The sequence below is a fragment of the Salvelinus sp. IW2-2015 genome, linkage group LG1 (assembly GCF_002910315.2).
Source record: "Salvelinus sp. IW2-2015 linkage group LG1, ASM291031v2, whole genome shotgun sequence".
In the NCBI taxonomy this organism is placed as follows: domain Eukaryota; kingdom Metazoa; phylum Chordata; class Actinopteri; order Salmoniformes; family Salmonidae; genus Salvelinus; species Salvelinus sp. IW2-2015.
Genome location: NC_036838.1, coordinates 44,323,280 through 44,342,721, shown reverse-complemented (window position 1 = coordinate 44,342,721; position 19,442 = coordinate 44,323,280). Strand labels below are relative to the sequence as shown.

Below are 19,442 nucleotides of genomic sequence, written 5' to 3'. Positions count from 1 at the left end.
ACACACACACACACACACACACACACACACACACACACACACACACACACACACACACACACACACACACACGCACACGCACACGCACACGCACAGAGTGCTAGCTGAGTCAGTGGAGACATCATTTCCTAAATAAGGGAGAGCAGGTGGCATAGCAGGGTCTTACATATTTGAACCTCTGTATATTGAGGGCTGTGGATCACTGGTCGCTTTGCATTCAGCCCAGAAGAGAAGTGGCGGGTGGCGACACATTCTCCATACTCATCTCAGACAAGAAGATACAACCTTCACACACACTGCACACAGAATACTAGAGCACCTCAGCAACCAGGATGGACATTCGACAAAGACTCAATGGAAGACACAGAGGGCAATCTGACCCCTGAATGATCCTATTTCATTAGTGTTTGGTCTTAGTTTACTGTGCTGCATGTTTGACTGGAGCACTACGTGCTGTGGGTCATAGTGTGATTGACATGGCTATGAGAGATCCTGGAGAGCTGCAAGAGCTTGTTAAACTGAATCTCCTGTTTTTAGTGCTGGGCTAGAACAAAAGCCTGCACACCCTATTATTCACCATGACTAGGGCTGGTGACCATTGGTTTAGCAGCAGTATAGAGAGGGGTGAGAGGGAGGAGTCCTGGACACAGAGCACACCAAGTGTGATCCGGTTGAGTGCGTCACCAGTATATCATGCCACTGAAGGACAGACCTCACACCCTATGGTCCCAGCCATGCCATCCTCTTTTCCCTTCAATGACTGATGTCATCCCTGTGTCATCATTATTCAATACCAGGCTGGAATTAAGTCAAGAAATATGGGACATATACACACACACACAGACATACACACATACACACATGCACACAGACACACTCTCTCTTTCCCTTTCGTGGATTGCTTACACACACATAATCAAACACAAAGAAAGGAACCAGGGGACTGGTTGTTGACATTCCTGAGTGAATGCAAACGTGTTTAAATGAAAGGTATTTTCCTCTCCTAGTTCCCAGAAAAGCCTGGACAAATATGCACAGGCTTACAGAGAGCAAGCAGGTTTGTGTCAGGCCTGTCTCCTGCTCTCCTATGTGTGCGTGTGTGCGTGTGTGTGTGTGTGTGGTGTGTGTGTGTGTGTGTGTGTGTGTGTGTGGTGTGTGTGTGTGTGTGTGTGTGTGTGTTGTGTGTGTTGTGTGTAGAAGAGAGAGAGAGCTGTATCCCAGAGCATCTATTAACCACAAAGGTCACGGTGAGCTATTACAGAGGACAGGTCTGCTCACACATCCCACTGGGCACAGATGTCAATTCAACGTCAATTTCACATTGGTTCAACATAATTTCATTGAAATGACGTGGAAACAACATTGATTCAACTAGTGTGTGCCCAGTGGGATATCAACACACAACGAACAGCACAGCAGATGATGGGAAGAAACGGCAGTCATGGAGCATGACGATGCAGAAGGAAATACAATGATAAACAAAGATATATTCTCTAAATCTTCATTCATGCCCTGCAGAACCTTTGTAACCTGTAGAAAATGGGAAACCATGACAGAATATAATTTGCACCCAGATAGAAAGCAACGAATGGTCTTGATATATTCAGACCTTACTGTGCTCTATCTCTTCTCTCTCTCTTTCTCACTCTCTCAATGTTTTTCTATCTCCTCCGAAATTTCCCATGGTCAGCAGAAAAGCAGAGATCATTCCAATAACACAATGCCTAAGAGAGAAAGATAGAGAGAGAGAGAGAAAGATAGAGAGAGAGAGAAATGTCTTGACTGGGACGCAATGACACACACACCACACACAGTGCAGGGAACACTGGGAGCACTGATCTACACACCAAAATCAGCAGCAAAGAAAAACCACCTGGGTAAAAGAGAACTATACTTCTAGAGAGAAAGAACAGGGGAGGAAATCTGCCTTGTTTCATGGCCTTAGGGGGTCTGTAACACCATCTCTCCATTCCTCTAGTTTAAAAACAGGGTAGTAGGTGCACAGTAAAGAATCCATGCTCCATCTCAACTCAAAACAACCATGCTTTTCCCAGAATGCAGGAAGGGAGCCCACGCTACTCCTCACAGGGGTCCATCATCACTAATCTCCAAAAGTTAGAGTAGCAGCCAGAACCCCGGAGATGGTCAGAGATGGTTTGAACATGCTAACCATTGGAGCAGGGTCACGGTTAAGGTCGCACTAAAAATAACCCCTCCTCCCACGCCGTCTGGGACTGATAGAACAGGGGTGGTGGAGTTCCTCTGGTGAGTTCCTCTCCCCTCACATCAAAGGCCTGGAGAGAGGAAGTGACCCGGACCACTCATTACAGCCAATCAGCTGACTTCCTGGGCTGTGGTGGCCTCGGACAAGGGCTGGTCAATAATTTGAGCTTGTCTCTTTGCTCGGGGAGATACACATTATGACCATTCATCTTCATTCAGAGTGTCTTAACAATGTTAACCAATTAGTTGTTTTCATTTCCTCAATGTCCTGGCTTAGAGTGGATCCATAGCTCAGGACACCCTCTCACTGGTGACTCCCAGAGCAGAGCGGTAATTACTGAAGAGCCTCACTGAGATTAGAACTAATAGCCACGTCAATTACAAAGGCCCTATACAGGAACATTATGACATTGTTATGAGCACAAACAAAACACAGCAAAAAATATAATTTGTATCACATAGAGTGACTGACATGTTTTGGTGTCAGTATATGTCGTGAGACTGAGACAAGTGATAGTGACTGAGCGTGACTTATTCAGGCGAGATAACCTAATCATTCGACTTCACTCCATCATGGGGCCAACTGATCAAGCATGCACGCACCCACATCTATTCTATATAGTATGTATATCACAAATAAGTGTTCACCAAGACAAAAACAAATATTACTGTACTCTATATATGAAAACGGCTTACCAAGAAAAACTTCCAAAAGGACTATTTTGAGGTAAAAAAAACGCATAGATTGATTTATTTTAGCTCACTTTAATCCATTGTACAGGATGCTAACAGGTGACTGATGTTGACGTCAAGCTGACGTCTTTGTCACACCCTGATCTGTTTCACCTGTCTTTGTGATTGTCTCCACCCCCCTCCAGGTGTCACCCATCTTCCCCATTATCCCCTGTGTATTTATACCTGTGTTCTCTGTTTGTCTGTTGCCAGTTAGTTTTGTTCGTAAAACCTACAAGCGTTTGTTTCCCTGCTCCTGCCTGTTTTCCTGCTCCTGTTTTCTAGTCCTACCTGGTTTTGAGTGTTCTGCCTGCCCTGACCCTGAGACTACCTGCCGTTTTGTACCTTACCCCACCGTTCTGAATTATTGACCCCTGCCTGCCCTGACCCTGAGACTGCCTGCTGTTCTGGACCCATTACACCCTTTCTGGATTACTGACCCCTGCCTGCCTTGACCTGTCGTTTGCCTGCCCCTGTGGTTGTAATAAACTCTTTTTACTTCTACACTGTCTGCATCTGGGTCTTACTTAAACATGATAGTCTTCCTCAGAGTGACGTGACCATTGCACTTAGCCTAGTGGCCCAATGAGACACAACAATGTAAGAAAATAATAATATGCTGCAAGGTAAATGGCAAATTATTGCACAAAATAATAGTAATAATAAGAGAAATAGTGTGTCTCATTAATCAATCGGCCATTTCAAAACATGCATAGATGATATTTGGGTGTCTGTGAATCCGGACACACAGAGACCCCCAAAATCAAGGCAACAACATTATAGAAACGAGGACAGAGAAAAATAATTGTTTATCCCCTTAGGATCCACAGTGTCTAAGGACATCTTGAAATATTAGCATTATTATTTTCTTATATTGTTGTGTCTCAAATAGGAGCTAAGTGCAACGGTCAGATCACTCTGAGGAAGACGTCAGCTTGACGTCACCTGTTCGCATCCTGTACAATGGATTAAAGTGAGCTAAAATAAATCAATTTGTGCTTTTTTCTGTTGAGTGCTCCAACTCCTCTCTTCATTTGGTAAGTTTTTCTTGGTAAGCCCATCTCATGAGTTTTGTCATTCAGTGGAGGCTGGTGGGAGGAGCTAGAGGAGGACGGGCTCATTGTAATGGTTGGAATGGAACAGTATCAAACAGATCAAACATATGGAAACCACGTTTGACTCCGTTCCATTGGTTCCATTCTAGCCATTACAATAAGCCTGTCCTCCTATAGCTCCTCCCACCATCCTCCACTGTTGTCATGTTGTTGAGCACCCCTCTTTTCCGTTGTTTGCTGAAGTGAGAGGTCACACTGGACTCTATATATACAGAGTTGAAGTAGGAAGTTTACATACACCTTAGCCAAATACATTTAAACTCCGTTTTTCACAATTCCTGACATTTAATCCTAGTAAACATTCCCTGTCTTAGGTCAGTTAGGATCACCACTTTATTTTAAGGATGTGAAATGTCAGAATAATAGTAGAGAGAATGATTTATTTCAGCTTTTATTTCTTTCATCACATTCCCAGTGGGTCAGAAGTTTACATACACTCAATTAGTATTTGGTAGCATTGCCTTGAAATTGTTTAACTTGGGTCAAACGTTTCGGGTAGCCTTCCACAAGCTTCCCACAATAAGTTGGGTGAATTTTGGCCCATTCCTCCTGACAGAGCTGGTGTAACTGAGTCAGGTTTGTAGGTCTCCTTGCTCGCACACCCTTTTTCAGTTCTGCCAACAAATGTTCTATAGGATTGAGGTCAGGGCTTTGTGATGGCCACTCCAATACCTTGACTTTGTTGTCCTTAAGCCATTTTGCACCAACTTTGGAAGTATGCTTGGGGTCATTGTCCATTTGGAAGACCCATTTGCGACCAAGCTTTAACTTCCTGACTGATGTCTTGAGATGTTGCTTCAATACATCCACATAATTTTCCTCCTCATGAGGCCATCTATTTTGTGAAGTGCACCAGTCCCTCCTGCACCACAGCACCCCCACAACATGATGTTGCCACCCCCGTGCTTCACGATTGGGATGGTGTTCTTCAGCTTGCAAGCCTCCCCCTTCCAAACATAACAATGGTCATTATGGCCAAACACTGCTTGTTTCATCAGACCAGAGGAATTTTCTCCAAAAAGTACCATCTTTGTCCCCATGTGCCGTTGCAAACCGTAGTCTGGCTTTTTCATGGCGGTTTTGGAGCAGTGGCTTCTTCCTTGCTGAGCGGCCTTTCAGGTTAGGTCGATATAGGACTTGTTTTACTGTGGATATAGATACTTTTGTACCTGTTTCTTCCAGCATCTTCACATGGTCCTTTGCTGTTGTTGTCACGACTTCCGCCGAAGTCGGTCCCTCTCCTTGTTCGGGCGGTGTTCGGCGGTCGACGTCACCGATCTTCTAGCCATCACTGATCCATTTTTCATTTTCCATTGGTTTTGTCTTGTCTTCCTTCACACCTGGTTCCAATCCCATCAATTACATGTTGTGTATTTAACCCTCTGTTTCCCATCATGTCCTTGTCGGAGATTGTTTGTTTGTATGTTCGTGTATTATGCATTGGTGCGTGGCGGATTCTTGTACCTACTTTTATTTATGTTGTATTTTGGTATTGGAGTTTAGTTAAGTTTATTATACGACTCCATTTATACCAAGTTCGATTCTCCTGCGCCTGACTTCCCTGCCACTTACACACACGTTGTTACCGTTGTTCTGGGATTGATTTGTACTTTTCGCACCAAAGTACATTCATCTCTAGGAAACATAACGCGTCTCCTTCCTGAGCAGTATGACAGCTGCGTGGTCCAATGGTGTTTACACTTGCGTATTATTGTTTGACAAATGAACGCGGTACCTTCAGGCGTTCGGAAATTGCTCCCAATGATGAACCAGACTTGTGGAGGTCTACAATTATTTATTTTGATTGTCCCATGATGTCAAGCAAAGAGACACTGAGTTTGAAGGTAGGCCTTGAAATACATCCACAGGTACACCTACAATTGACTCAAATGATGTCAATTAGCCTATCAGAAGCTTCTAAAGCCATGACATCATTTTCTGGAATTTTCCAAGCTGTTTAAAAGGTACAGTCAACTTAGTGTATGTAAACTTCTGACCCACTGGAATTGTGATACAGTGAATTATAAGTGAAATAATCTGTTTGTAAACAATTGTTGGAAAAATGACTTGTGTCGTGCACAAAGTAGATGTCCTAACCGACTTGCCAAAACTATAGTTTGTTAACAAGAAATTTGTGGAGTGGTTGAAAAACGAGTTTTAATGACTCCAACCTAAGTGTATGTAAACGTCCTACTTCAACTGTATTAATATCTTGCATGAGAGCAAGGAAAACATTACCCCAACATTAATGGGTCTATGTGATTAATCATGAGACCTATGCAGGTGGCATGTTAATGTATCATGATTATGGATCCTCTGTGTGGTCTCTCATGGAGGTAGAGAGTGCCATGGTTGGCCTGGCGCCTCCATCCCTCACTATGTTGGCTTTGACTGACAGGCTGCGTTTATCCACCTCCACACTTTATCTCTTTAGAACAACAGCCATCAACGTGAAGGAAGGAGGCAGATAAACGAGTGGCCAGAGCCCCGGGGAGCGCTTCCCAAAGATTTCCCATCCATTCAGCCAACACACGCACATGTTCTCCCTCCCCTCTTCTCCACCCTCAATCTCTACAACCTTTTCTCCCTCTGCTTGTGTCAGACAGCACAGACAGCACAATTTTCCAATTTCTCCAGCACAAATGAGCCAATTCAAGTCTTTGCTCCTGACAGAGGGGATAGCACCTCATGTGAATCCTACAGACACATCTGAAAATGTTTTAGACTTTACGGTCCACCAGGAGAGAGAAAAAAATATGTTTGAGCAGCTAAGGGCACGTTCCAAGCATATAGCACTTGACACCCTTAATTTAACTGGTATTATAAACTGGGTGATTCAAGCTCTGAATGCTGATTGGCGTGGTATATGGTCTAATATACCACGCCAATCAGCATTCAGAGCTTGAATATGTGTATGACAAAACATTCTGTTTTACTGCTCTAATTATGTTGGTAACTAGTTTATAATAGCAAAAAGGCACCTCGGGGTATGTGATATATGGCCAATATACCACGGCTAAGAACTATGTCCAGGCACTCCACGCTGTGTCGTACTAAAGAACAGCCCTTAGCCGTGGTATATTGGCCATACCCTCTTGGGCCTTATTGCTTAAATAACACCACACAGGTTCAGAATCCCAACGAGAGAGGGGCCATGGAGCTATAAAGGGGCTATAAAGCAGTCGCGAAACCCACTGGGGGAAGTGCAGAGGGGTCAGAAAAATAAATAAAACAAGATTTTACTTTTATTAGTAACAAAAAATGAAGAGTACAAATATGGGATGGGACAAATATGCAAACATTTCTGAGAAAGATCATTTTAAAAATACATTAATTGGTTTCCTTTCATTTAGATAAGAGATGAAAATGCTATGAATTGAAGGTTATTTATTGAGGTAAAAATCAAAATTTACCGGTTTTAAGGTTGTGTCATTAGATTTTGGATGGGGTCGCCAGAAATTATTGGGGGAAAAATGGGGTCCCCGCTTAATACATTTGAATATCACTGTTCTAAAGACTGAAGAGAGAAGAGAGGAAATGAGGAAGAAGAGAGAGGAATGAAGAGGAGAACATGGCCATATCAACTACACCAAGCATGTCTGCCATATACACAGGTGGAATGTTTACTCAAGAGCATGGCTTAAATGCTGAAAAGACAAAACGCAGTGAGGCATGAGTGTGATTTATCTGCCAAACTGTAGAAGGAATATTAATCAGGGTTGTGCACCTGTGTGTACTGTATGTTCTGTACATGGCAGCTCCTCCCTATCCTGCACTACACTGAGATGACTCAGCAACCAGCATGCTGAGATTCAAGATCACATTTACTTCTGTGACAACGCTATGTCAGCCCAGGGCCCCGTAAAACAGGGGAAGGAGACAGAGAAAGAGTGCTGGGAAGAGGGAGCAAAAGAATCGGGGAGACAGATGGAAAGAGAGAGTGGAAGAGAGAGTGGAAGAGAGAGTGGAAGAAGGAGTGGAAGAAGGAGGGGAAGAGAGAGTGGAAGAGGGAGGGGAAGAGGGAGTGGAAGAAGGAGTGGAAGAGTTTATGGAAGAGGGAGGGAAAGAGAGAGTGGAAGAGAGAGGGGAAGTGAGTGTTTGTGAATTGTCCCCTAGTTTTAAGTTGTTTAGATAGATAATGAGGCTGATAGAGACTGGGGAGTCTCCCATGGTCTGCAAATTACACCACTGGTAGGGGAGTGTGTGTGTGTGTGTGTGTGTGTGTGTGTGTGTGTGTGTGTGTGTGTGTGTGTGTGTGTGTGTGTGTGTGTGTGTGTGTGTGTGTATTGTCTCTGCAAATAGAACTGAAATATTAATGTGGACAATCTGGCTCATTAAGAAAGAGATTGTGGCCTACTTGAGCTTGACAAAAACAAACATGCTCCTTCAAAGAGTGAAAACAGTGACTCGGCGTGCTACAAGATAAAAAGTCTAATCAAATATCTAATGAGCTTGATCGCTGACAGAGAGCTAATACATAAACCACTGGTTTCAAAGCCATATAATAAAGTATACGAAAGAGATTGTGTTCCATATGATGTGTTTGGAGGCATATCTGCTCACATGTATCACATATATCATACACGTGTCCGTCCTAAGTCTTGTAATGTTCGGTCGGACAGCAAAAACACAGTAGCCTCTGTGTTCTTCCACTTTGAAGTGGATACTGAGAGGAATAGAGTTCCATCAGAGGGGAGGTGCAACAAGACTGGGAAGGGCTCTGTGATATCACCCCCTGGGACCATGGAAGATCTGAGGCTGAATCACAAGCCTTTGAGCTGGGAAGGAACCATTGACAGACATACAGGATGTGCTCCACTCTGTGTCCTAGTTGGGAGAGAGCACATCAAGGTGCTGTTTTGATGCTGTGATTTACACAAACAGAGCTCTCCATGGAGTTTAGTACCTGGCTGGGCACTCCATTGGTGGTTAAGACCAGGCTCTGCTTATTTCTCACAAATGGATGTCCATCAAAAAGATCATTGTAGCATAGGCACCTGTGGCACCAAAGTTACCTCTAGTCCCCCTCATTACAATGCCTTTAAAAGCCAGGTATACAATACAGGACGAAAGTGCAATAGCTGGGATAATAAACATGTTTGGTGTGTTGAGCCCTTTGCAATCTATCTTAAAACCCCAAAATACATTACATGAGAAATGTTAGAATGTCAGTCCCTCCTTTTTCAATTTCGGGAGTATTGCTTTTTCATAAAATCTGGAAAATATTGCTTTTGAGAAAACAAAAGGCCTGTATCGGCAACGAGATTATTAAAAATGGTATCAAGCCAGCCCAGAACTGGGACAACATCTTTTTGCCCTCTAGGTAGCATTGGGCTTTTAAAGAATGGCTGTGTTTTTCGGTGTCATTGAGGACAGGCCAGGAAATATAACATTATGTTAGAAATTGCACGCCTCCCGATCCAGAGGGAGGCCAATCATAAATAAAATAGAGAAATATATTTAAAAAAGGAGCTTGGCATGGCAGTCATCAGTTATCTTTGAAGGTTTAATGGAATGTAGCTGCCAAGAAAGGGAACGACAGAGGGAGGGAGAGAGAGAGGGGGGAGACAGAGAGAGATATAGAAATAGTGTGTGAGGGAGAGAGAGAGACAAAGAGAAGAGAAATAGAGAAGAAGAGGGACACAAAGAGAGAACGTGTGAGAGGCCCAACATGACAATACATAAGAATACCACTCCACAATATTTCCACTCTCTGAATCCAACACAAAATAGACCAACTGTTGAAAATTAGAATATTATGACTTTGCTGTAAAACCCCCTCTCAGAGTCCACTAAAACCGTATCTCTAAGCTGACTATTCTTTTCCATCCTTTACCCTCTCAACAATAAATCAATTTGTTCTTTATTTCCTCCGTGGACGCTCTTTGAGCCAGATGACGTCATCCCCACAATGACCGTACGTACATACCCCAACCAGAAACCATGGATTACAGGCAGCATTCCCACTGAGCTAAAGGCTAGAGCTGCCGCTTTCAAGGAGCGGGACTCTAACACAGAAGCTTATAAGAAATCCCGCTATGCCCTCCGACGAACCATCAAACAGGCAAAGCATCAATACAAGACTAAGATCGAGTTGTACTACACCGGCTCTGACGCTCGTCGAATGTGGCAGGGCCTGCAAACCATTAGACTACATAGGGAAGCACAGCCGAGAGCTGCCCAGTGACACGAGCCAACCGGACGAGCTAAACTAGTTCTATGCTCGCTTCGAGGCAAATAACACTGAAACATGCATGAGAGCACCAGCTGTTCCGGAAGACTGTGTGATCACGCTCTCCGCAGCCGATGTGAGTAAGCCCTTTACGCTGACCAACTAGCAAGTGTCTTCACTGACATTTTCAACCTCTCCCTGTCCGAGTCTGTAATACCAACATGTTTTAAGCAGACCACCATAGAGCCTGTGGCGAAATGATTACCGACCCGTAGCACTCACGTCCACTCACGTCTGTAGCCATGAAGTGCTTTGAAAGGCTGGTCATGGCTCACATCCACACCATCATCTCAGAAACCCTAGACCCACTCCAATGTGCATACCACCCCAACAGATCCACAGATGATGCAGTCTCTATTGCACTCCACACTGCCCTTTCCCATCTGGACAAAAGGAACACCTATGTGAGAATGCTTTTCATTGACTACAGCGCAGCGTTCAACACCACAGTGCACTCAAAGCGCATCAATAAGCTAAGGACCCTGGAACTAAACACCTCCCTCTGCAACTGAATCCTGGACTTCCTGACGGGCCGCCCCCAGGTGGTAAGGGTAGGTAACAACACATCCGCCACGCTGGTCCTCAACACAGGGGCCCATCAGGGGTGCGTGCTCAGCCCCTTCCTGTACTCTCTGTTCACTCATGACTGCACGGCCAGGCACGACTCCAACACCATCATTAAATTTGTAGATGACACAACAGTGGTAGGCCTGATCACCGACAACAACGAACCAGCCTATAGGGAGGAGGTCAGAGACCTGGCCGTGTGGTGCCAGGACAACAACCTCTCCCTCAACGTGATCAAGACAAAGGAGATGATTGTGGACTACAGGAAAAAGAGGACAGAGAGGACAGTATTCTCATCGACGGGGCTGCAGTGGATTAGGTTGAGAACTTCAAGTTCCTTGGTGTCCACATCACCAACAAACTAACATGGTCCAAGCACACCATGTCAGTCGTGAAGCGGGCAAGACAAAACCTATTCCCCCTCAGAGACTGAAAAGATTTGGCATGGGTCCTCAGATCCTCAAAAGGTTCTACAGCTGCACCATCGAAAGAGCATCCTGACTGGTTGCATCACTGCCTGGTATGGCAACTGCTCGGCCTCCGACCGCAAGGCACTACAGAGGGTAGTACGAACGGCCCAGTACAAGCTGGGCTTCCTGCCATCCAGGACCTCTATACCAGGCGCGGTCAGAGGAAGGCCCTAAAAATTGTCAAAGACTCCAGCCACCCTAGTCATAGACTGTTCTCTCTGCTACCGCACGGCAAGCGGTACTGGAGCGCCAAGTCTAGGTCCAAGAAGCTTATAAACAGCTTCTACCCCCAAGCCATAAGACTGATGAACATCTAGTCAAATGGCTACCTAGACTATTCACATTACCCCCCCTCCCTCCCTTCTCCACACCACTGCCACTCTCTGTTGTCATCTATGCATAGTCACTTTAATTAACTCTACCTACATGTACATACTACCTCAACTAACCGGTGCCCCCGCACACTGACTCTGTACCGGCACCCCCCTGTATATGTATATATTTTTTACTGCTCCTCTTTAATTAATTGTTACTTTTATCTCTTATTCTTATTTTTTTTATTTCACTGTCGGTTAGGGGCTCGTAAGTAAACAGTTCACTGTAAGGTCTACAGTTGTTGTATTCGGCGCATGTGACTAATACAATTTTATTTTATTTTATTTGACATCTTGTTACGCTTCCTTCCTCTCCCTGACATATTTTGATTGACATGCCACTCATTTCCTCTGACTGTACACTACACAGACAGCAGATTGAAACTTTAGCTAGCCTGGCATAGACTTTGATCAATATTTGTTTGATTGTATCCCCTAAACCCACACATACAAACGCAAAGCTAAGTCATTAAATAGCCATACACAGCACCATAGGCGTCTGCGTTGTCAAGACCTGGAAGTAACCTTAACAACAGAACGAGCATAACTAAAGCGTGGGCATTCTGGCAAGGTTATACCAACTGTGCTAAGTATCTACGGGCACCGAAAATAGAACCAACGCACCAGTCATTATGCACAGATGTAGGATCTTAATTTGACCAGTTTCCCACAGGAGGAAAATAACCCTGTAGCAACTGAACATTTGACAGCCTTGCTGATACACTAGGCCCACAGTGATAAGGAAATGGACCAGGTACAAATATGAAACTTCTCAAGTAAAAGCTACAGACAAAACATGAGCTGAAAACTTTAGGAATGAAAGAGAATCAAATAAAAAAAAATTGGTCACATGCAGATGTTAATGCAAGTAAAATGCTTGTGAAATGCTTGTGCTTCTAGTTCCAACAGTGCAGTAATATCTAACAAGTAATCTCACAATTCCCAACAACTACCTAATACACACAAATCTAACAAGTAATCTAACAATTCCCCACCAACTACCTAATACACACAAATCTAAAGGGGTGAAGGAGAATATGTACATATAAGTATATGGATGAGCGATGGCCAAGCGGCATAGGCAAGGTGCAGTAGATGGTATAAAATACAATGTATACATGTGATATGAGTAATGTAAGATATGTAAACATTATTAAAGTGGCATTATTTAAAGTGGCATTGTTTAAAGTGACTAGTGATCAATTTATTAAAGTGTCCAGTGATTGGGTCTCAATGTAGGCAGCAGCCTCTCTGAGTTAGTGATTGCTGTTTAGCAGTCTGATGGCCTTGAGATAGAAGCTGTTTTTCAGTCTCTCGGTCCCAGCTTTGATGCACCTGTATAGACCTCGCCTTCTGGATGGTAACGGTGTGAACAGGCAGTGGCTCGGGTGGTTGTTTTCCTTGATGATCTTTTTGGCCTTCCTGTGACATCGGGTGCTGTAGGTGTCATGGAGGGCAGGTAGTTTGCCCATCAATTGTGTTTGTGCAAATATCAACACACCAAGACACAAATGTACTGTATACAGTACTACCATTCATACGGTAGACTTGAAAAAATACATAATGAATATCTATGCACAAGGTAATTTAGGTCAGTTTCATCCACCGCAAAAAGGTTGACGGAAATAAAATTCCATTCATCACTGACATCTATTATTTGTGATACAGTACCTTCAGCGTCTGTGAGAGTGTGCACATCACCTACCTTGCCCCCCATCTTGTTCTGAGGCCCACAGGGGGGAGAGGGGCAGGAGCATGGAGGAGAAGGAGGAGTAGGGGGCAAGGGTGGTGGAAGGAGGAGGAAGAGGCCAGGTTAAGGCATCAGAAGGCTTCAGTTCGGCTGGCGGCTAGCCGAAGTCGGCTAGGCGAACTGAACGAGTGTGCTCGTATACTCCCTTAAAAGACATTCGCTTCAAAAACGAGAAAAAAGGGGCAATAGTACAGTTTGTCCATTTTGAGACGCCTAAACCAGTAAACACTTCCTCAAAATAGTACAAATTAATCTAAGATAACTCAAGATATCTGTCATTGATTTTGACGTTTTTGCAGAGGAGATTTTAGTCGCGCAATTTTAAATCTAAATGAGATGTTTGGTGCAGTATTTCTAAAGAAAAAAATAGTAACTTGTTGAATGACAACAAAGACTACTGAAGAATCCCTACTGTTGACCAATCACCGTCGAAGGGGCGTAGACTTTCGGCTAACGACTTTGGCTGGCCTCAATAAAAAATAGTGTGGCCGAACAACTGAACAAACAAAAACATAACAAAATGTCATCATAATATATGCTCAAACTGTTACGAACTGTTTCGGCTGGGAAGCATGTGAACACCTTTACGCTAGACAGAATGGAAAGACAGAGAGCAGTGAAATCACTCCAGGGTGTCAAGAGGGCATGGAGAAATAGAGCTGTAACACTCTTCTCTCACCACCTTAGAACACGGGAGCAGATGTGTGATATTACAAAGTAGGAAGACTTCCTCTCTGACACCGTAAACAGAGAGTTTCAGAGAGATGTCCCTGCAAGGAATGATACTGCAATAACCTGATTTGAGGTCATTCTGACATTATGCTAAACTGAGTTTGAGTTCTGTTGTGATGATGTGTCATCCTTTCCATGATACACCCACTCATTCCTATAGCATTCAATTTATCCTGAAGATGACCCCGATGAAGTTAAGCTTCCTACAATCAAATAAATTCAGTCCATACTCCATGCATAATTCATTTATAAATCATTGAAGCCAAATCTTTCCGGAATCCATTCAGAGACTGAGGGTGGGGATGTGATTGTTGTACAGTATGAGCAGGGTAACACACCGTGGGTGATGGATACAGATGGAGAGCTGTGCTTCATGCCTGCCTGGCTGTGCTTTGCATATTAAGTAGTGTTTTACAGTTAAAACAGCAGGTAGGAACGCAGCAGTCCCCCACTTAATCACAAGCTTATTAGAGAACAATTACTAAATGGCAAGGCTTGTAAACATAAATCATTCAAGAGGACTTTAAGAAATGAAAGTGGCATTTTGCAGCAAATCTCCTCTGTGTTGACAGCAGTGTCCTCATGAGTATTCATAGGAGAGGGCTCAGACCAACCAGGGTATGTTAGTGACAGTCACCAAGGACATCTGGCCACAGCTACAGTACATGCTTTAGTTTGTCTCTCTGTTAGCACTAAGCATACTACCATTACTGTTGATAAGTTTGATTTAGAGTGTGTTATATATGACTAGCATGTTTAAAATCCTTCTTTCATTCTATTAACTTATTTCTTTCTTTTCCTGTCTTTTTCTCTTTGACACCTGTCATACTACCCAACAGAAATGACATCACAGAAATGATGCCTCTTACAGCCCAGGTGATCTTACATGCCTCTTACAGCCCAGGTGATCTCTCATTCCATTGGATAGAGTGCTACTTAAAGGACCACTAAGAAGCAAGTGCTTCAGCCCCCCCTCCCCCCTCCCACACACACACACACACACACACACACACACACACACACACACACACACACACACACACACACACACACACACACACACACACACACACACACACACACACACACACACACACACACACACACACACACACACACACACACACACACACACACACACACACACAGTGAGAGTGGTTAGATTTACTTAGGGGGAAAAAGAGAGGGGGATAAGGAGGGGAAGTGGAAGAAGGCGTGATCACCACTAATCCGTATAATCAGCTACAAGTACTTATTTTAATAATATGTCAGGCTTTGTGTCAATGGGGTTGTTTTTCTCTGTTGCTGGAGGAGCGTCTATCTCCTTGCAATTGAGAGCCCTGTCTGACTTAGTCTGAGGGTTCTCTTCTCTTCATACTCTTATCACCAGACAGACATCTCTGGTAATGTGTTGAGGAATCACTAGGGGGTTAGCATTTTGCTAATGTTCTAAATGGGCAGTGGCATCAAATAAAATATTGGGTTATACATAATGAAGATCAAAACAGATCATTTTAAATGGGCTAAGTATATAGGGGCACACTGATACAGATTTAAAAAATGAAAGAAAAAACCCAAAGCTTGAGCCTTTGTCCATCAAACGCTATACATGATCTCAGACTAGACAACAACAGTGGGGGAAACCACAGCCACTGAATTCAGGTCAGCTCAAGAGGGAGAAGCAGAGATTCAGCGCTAACCAATTTAACTAGACCCACATTTTAAAGTAATGGCTCTGCAAAACCACACGGGGTTTAAGGTATTTTCCAAACTAAACCTTGTCATTGGCAATTTCCCAGTACATCTAAATAAGATTGGGAGAGACCCACCGTGCCTCAGTGTATTGCATCCAGATTTAGTAACAAAGCCACTTTGTACCTGTGGATTAATATCCAATGTAGTGTCTCTCATTCGTCTGCCTTCCAAATAATTCAACAAAATCAATGCTGGCTGTCATGAAAAAACACTTTATATTAACACTGCTGTTTTCCTACCAGAAGAAAAGCCGAGATGGAGAGCTGCTCTCATAATACAGGTCAGCACAGCACCTGTGACATTAAAGAGGTCATGTGACATTAGATGATGGGAAGCCATAATCAATAGCACAGCAAGGCATGACGGCAATGGGGTGCACACACACACACACACACTGCCCTGCCACTGGAATATTTAATTACCTCTTAGACACAATCGCCCTCCTTGACAGAATGTTAATTGTGAACTATCTCCACAGTGCGTTCCTCCTCCCTTACTCTCTCTCTCTCTTTCTACTGTGCCCTCAGTTCTATATCCTTCCCCTACCTTTCTCTTATTCTCCCTCCCTCTCTCGCTCTCTCTGTACAGATAAGGACATGAGTAGGGGGAGTTGTCAGCACTCATTAGCATTCACCACACTAACACTCTCAGACAACCAAGTCCAGGGCTGTAACCAGGGTTTGAGTTTTAGTGAGGTCCGGAAGGTCTCCCCAGAATTTTTTGGGAAAGTTGAAGCTGATTTACTGCTTTTCTATACAATACAAAAATACGTAAAAATGCTATTTGGAGAAGAGCAAAAACAAGCAAAAATGGCCCCAGCCATTATCACCTTGGCTGCTGTAGGTTCATTCACCTCAGTCATTCTACAAACACACCTCAGTCAATCTACAAAGCCTATTAGCTATTCAACTATAATGTTTCACCTGGATATATGACAACTGATTCACACTGACACATAGCATCAGTGACTGTTCAGGCAGTTGTAATGATGTATAATTGCATAAAATCATCAACTCTTTAATTATATCTCTTATCAAATGACATAGCCTTGTTTTCCTAGGCATTACTAATAATGCTCCGCACAAACAGACATGAATGGAGCACACAGATGATCATATTATGACATACACATGAATTATTAGAATATTACTTACGATTCTGTATTAATATCAGTTTTGTAGTTGAAAAAACAGTGGGGAATGGATAAGGCGAACAACCACCGATATAAACAAACATGTATGACATTTTTAGAACTGTATTGTTTGCCTATAGGGAAGAGGCCATGTGGAGATGTTCATATTGAAAAATATATATTTAAGTTCATAACTTGTTTGATTAGATTAGTACAGTTTTTTCAGGGGACCCCACATGGGGCCCTGACCCCAAGTTTGGGAACCACTAAACTAACCTCTCTCTCTGCTTGCTTCCTCTCTCTCTCTGTCTCCTCTGCTTCCTCCTGCATACACTGCAGCCTGCCTCAGTCTCACCACTGAGCGCCACATCACTGTCTGCCTCAGTAGCCTACTCTCTGTAAAGCAAAGTTATTATGAGAACTTAGTAAACAGTTTTTAGGCTCCGTTTAACGTTAGCCTCTTACTTCATCCTTCTAGTTGGCTAAGTAAACTACCTAGAGCCCTTCAACGTTACTGCAATACTGCCTTTTGTCCGGCATCTCGCACACTGTCAGCAGCATCTCTAGTTTTGCCTACTGTAGTTCTCTAGTGAAGCCGACTGCGAGCTGGAGTAGTTTGTTTTACGTCTCAGGCCCTTGGCCTGTGCCACGAGAGGGCGGAGTTAGCTGTTTGAGAGAGTGGTGAATGTGCTACTAAAAAGGAAAATCCGGGAGGCAAATCAGGGGGACGCAGGCAAACATAACGAGCAAACCACTGTTCATGATTCCACTCGTTCGCAAAGAGGCAGGCACTATTATAACTCAGTCAGATCAAGAATATAAGCATTCTGAACTTTGATCAACGCTGGGAGCATATTTAGATGTTCACCCATAATTGATTTTCTTTGTGTGTCAAATTAGAAAAAAATACCGATGTCAATCATATATCAATCATATTATGTAGTTACGGCCATGACCAAGTCGCACGAATAACCAACCCAAACTAATCAAATCCAGTTAATCTTTCATGCTGGCCTATCGGCTAGAAATAACATTCTATTCTGCAGGCATCAGGACGGAGATCAACAGAGTGGACCACAAATCATACAATGAATCATTCAAGAAATCATCAATATAACAGAAGAGGGAGTTCGGCCTTTTATTGATCAGTTTCGCAATGCGCAAAAGTGAATGTGTGAAACATGAGATGCAGCACGAATTTCCAAGGCCTTGTAAGCAGCACATCAGCGTTATTGGAGGGACAAAGCACCCAGTGAAAAAAAACTGAAATGACAACATAAAATTGAAATACTTAAAATTAAGGTTATTATAGTAAATTAAAACGAAACATGAAAAAACTATTTAGTAAATTGAAATTAAATAATTAACAAACCCATTTGAAGTTGGTGAAGAGCAACTGCAGAAAATTGCGTTTGGCTGCAATAAAAACTTCATGACCTTTGATCACATAATTTTTGTAAAGTTCATGCAGTTGACATGTAGGTGCAAATATGACATGGTTTATCCCCATTATTCAACACACTGGCCCACTGACTTGACAAAAGTGATCCACCCTTACGTGGCCATTGAGATGAGCATGATGCAAGACTTTGCTCTCACACAGTCACACAGAGTATCTATGCTTCATGCTGCTACAATGTGGTAGCTATGGGACCAAAACAGCGGAGAAGTTCAGCCTCACTCTTCAATGATCCTGGTTGTTTCGTAAATTGACCCACTACTACTGTTTCCTTCATGCATCTACGTCATCTTGCGGAGTCTACCTTTAAGCCTAACCTAACCTATGACCTGACCCGTCACCTTGTGCATTAATGTCCCACAGTGTCAACAAGTGACATCCCAAAAAACACACAAACTATACAACACATAGATGACTGCTAGCCTCCCACGCATATGCTCCTTTCTGTCCCTAACACTAAACCTAAAACAGAAACTAAATACGAAATAGAAATGTTTTCATAAAACTTTAACTAAATAAAAACTAGCAAAGTGGATCTCAAAACGAACTGAAATTTAACTGAACATAAAAACTAGTATAAAATTAAATACTATAATAACCTTTCTTAAAACTGCTGACACCAGCCAAACTCACCAAATGTCAAATGATCTATATTAATCTGTTCGCCAAAGACAGTAAAGAGGCTGCTGGGGTTGTCGTTAATCAAAACATAATAATTTGATTTTGCCATTCAAGGGAACAACAGCTGGGTAGCTGGGTTTAGAGATCACTTGAGATTTTTACTGGATCCTAAAACTGTCTCTTAGCTGCAGTGTGCTGCGCCAGACCAGACGCCCATACTGATAAATCAGGCTTTAGGAGTGAGATCGACCATCACTGGCCATCCACTGATCAGACCCCA

The 19,442-nt window shown here is 43.2% G+C and overlaps 1 protein-coding gene across 1 annotated transcript in view; it reads right to left on the bottom strand.

The window, feature by feature from the left end:
- The window catches only part of LOC111968171 (receptor-type tyrosine-protein phosphatase gamma), a 328,528-nt gene that overhangs the window by 92,144 nt on the left and 216,942 nt on the right, over positions 1 to 19,442 (bottom strand). The window lies entirely within an intron of this gene.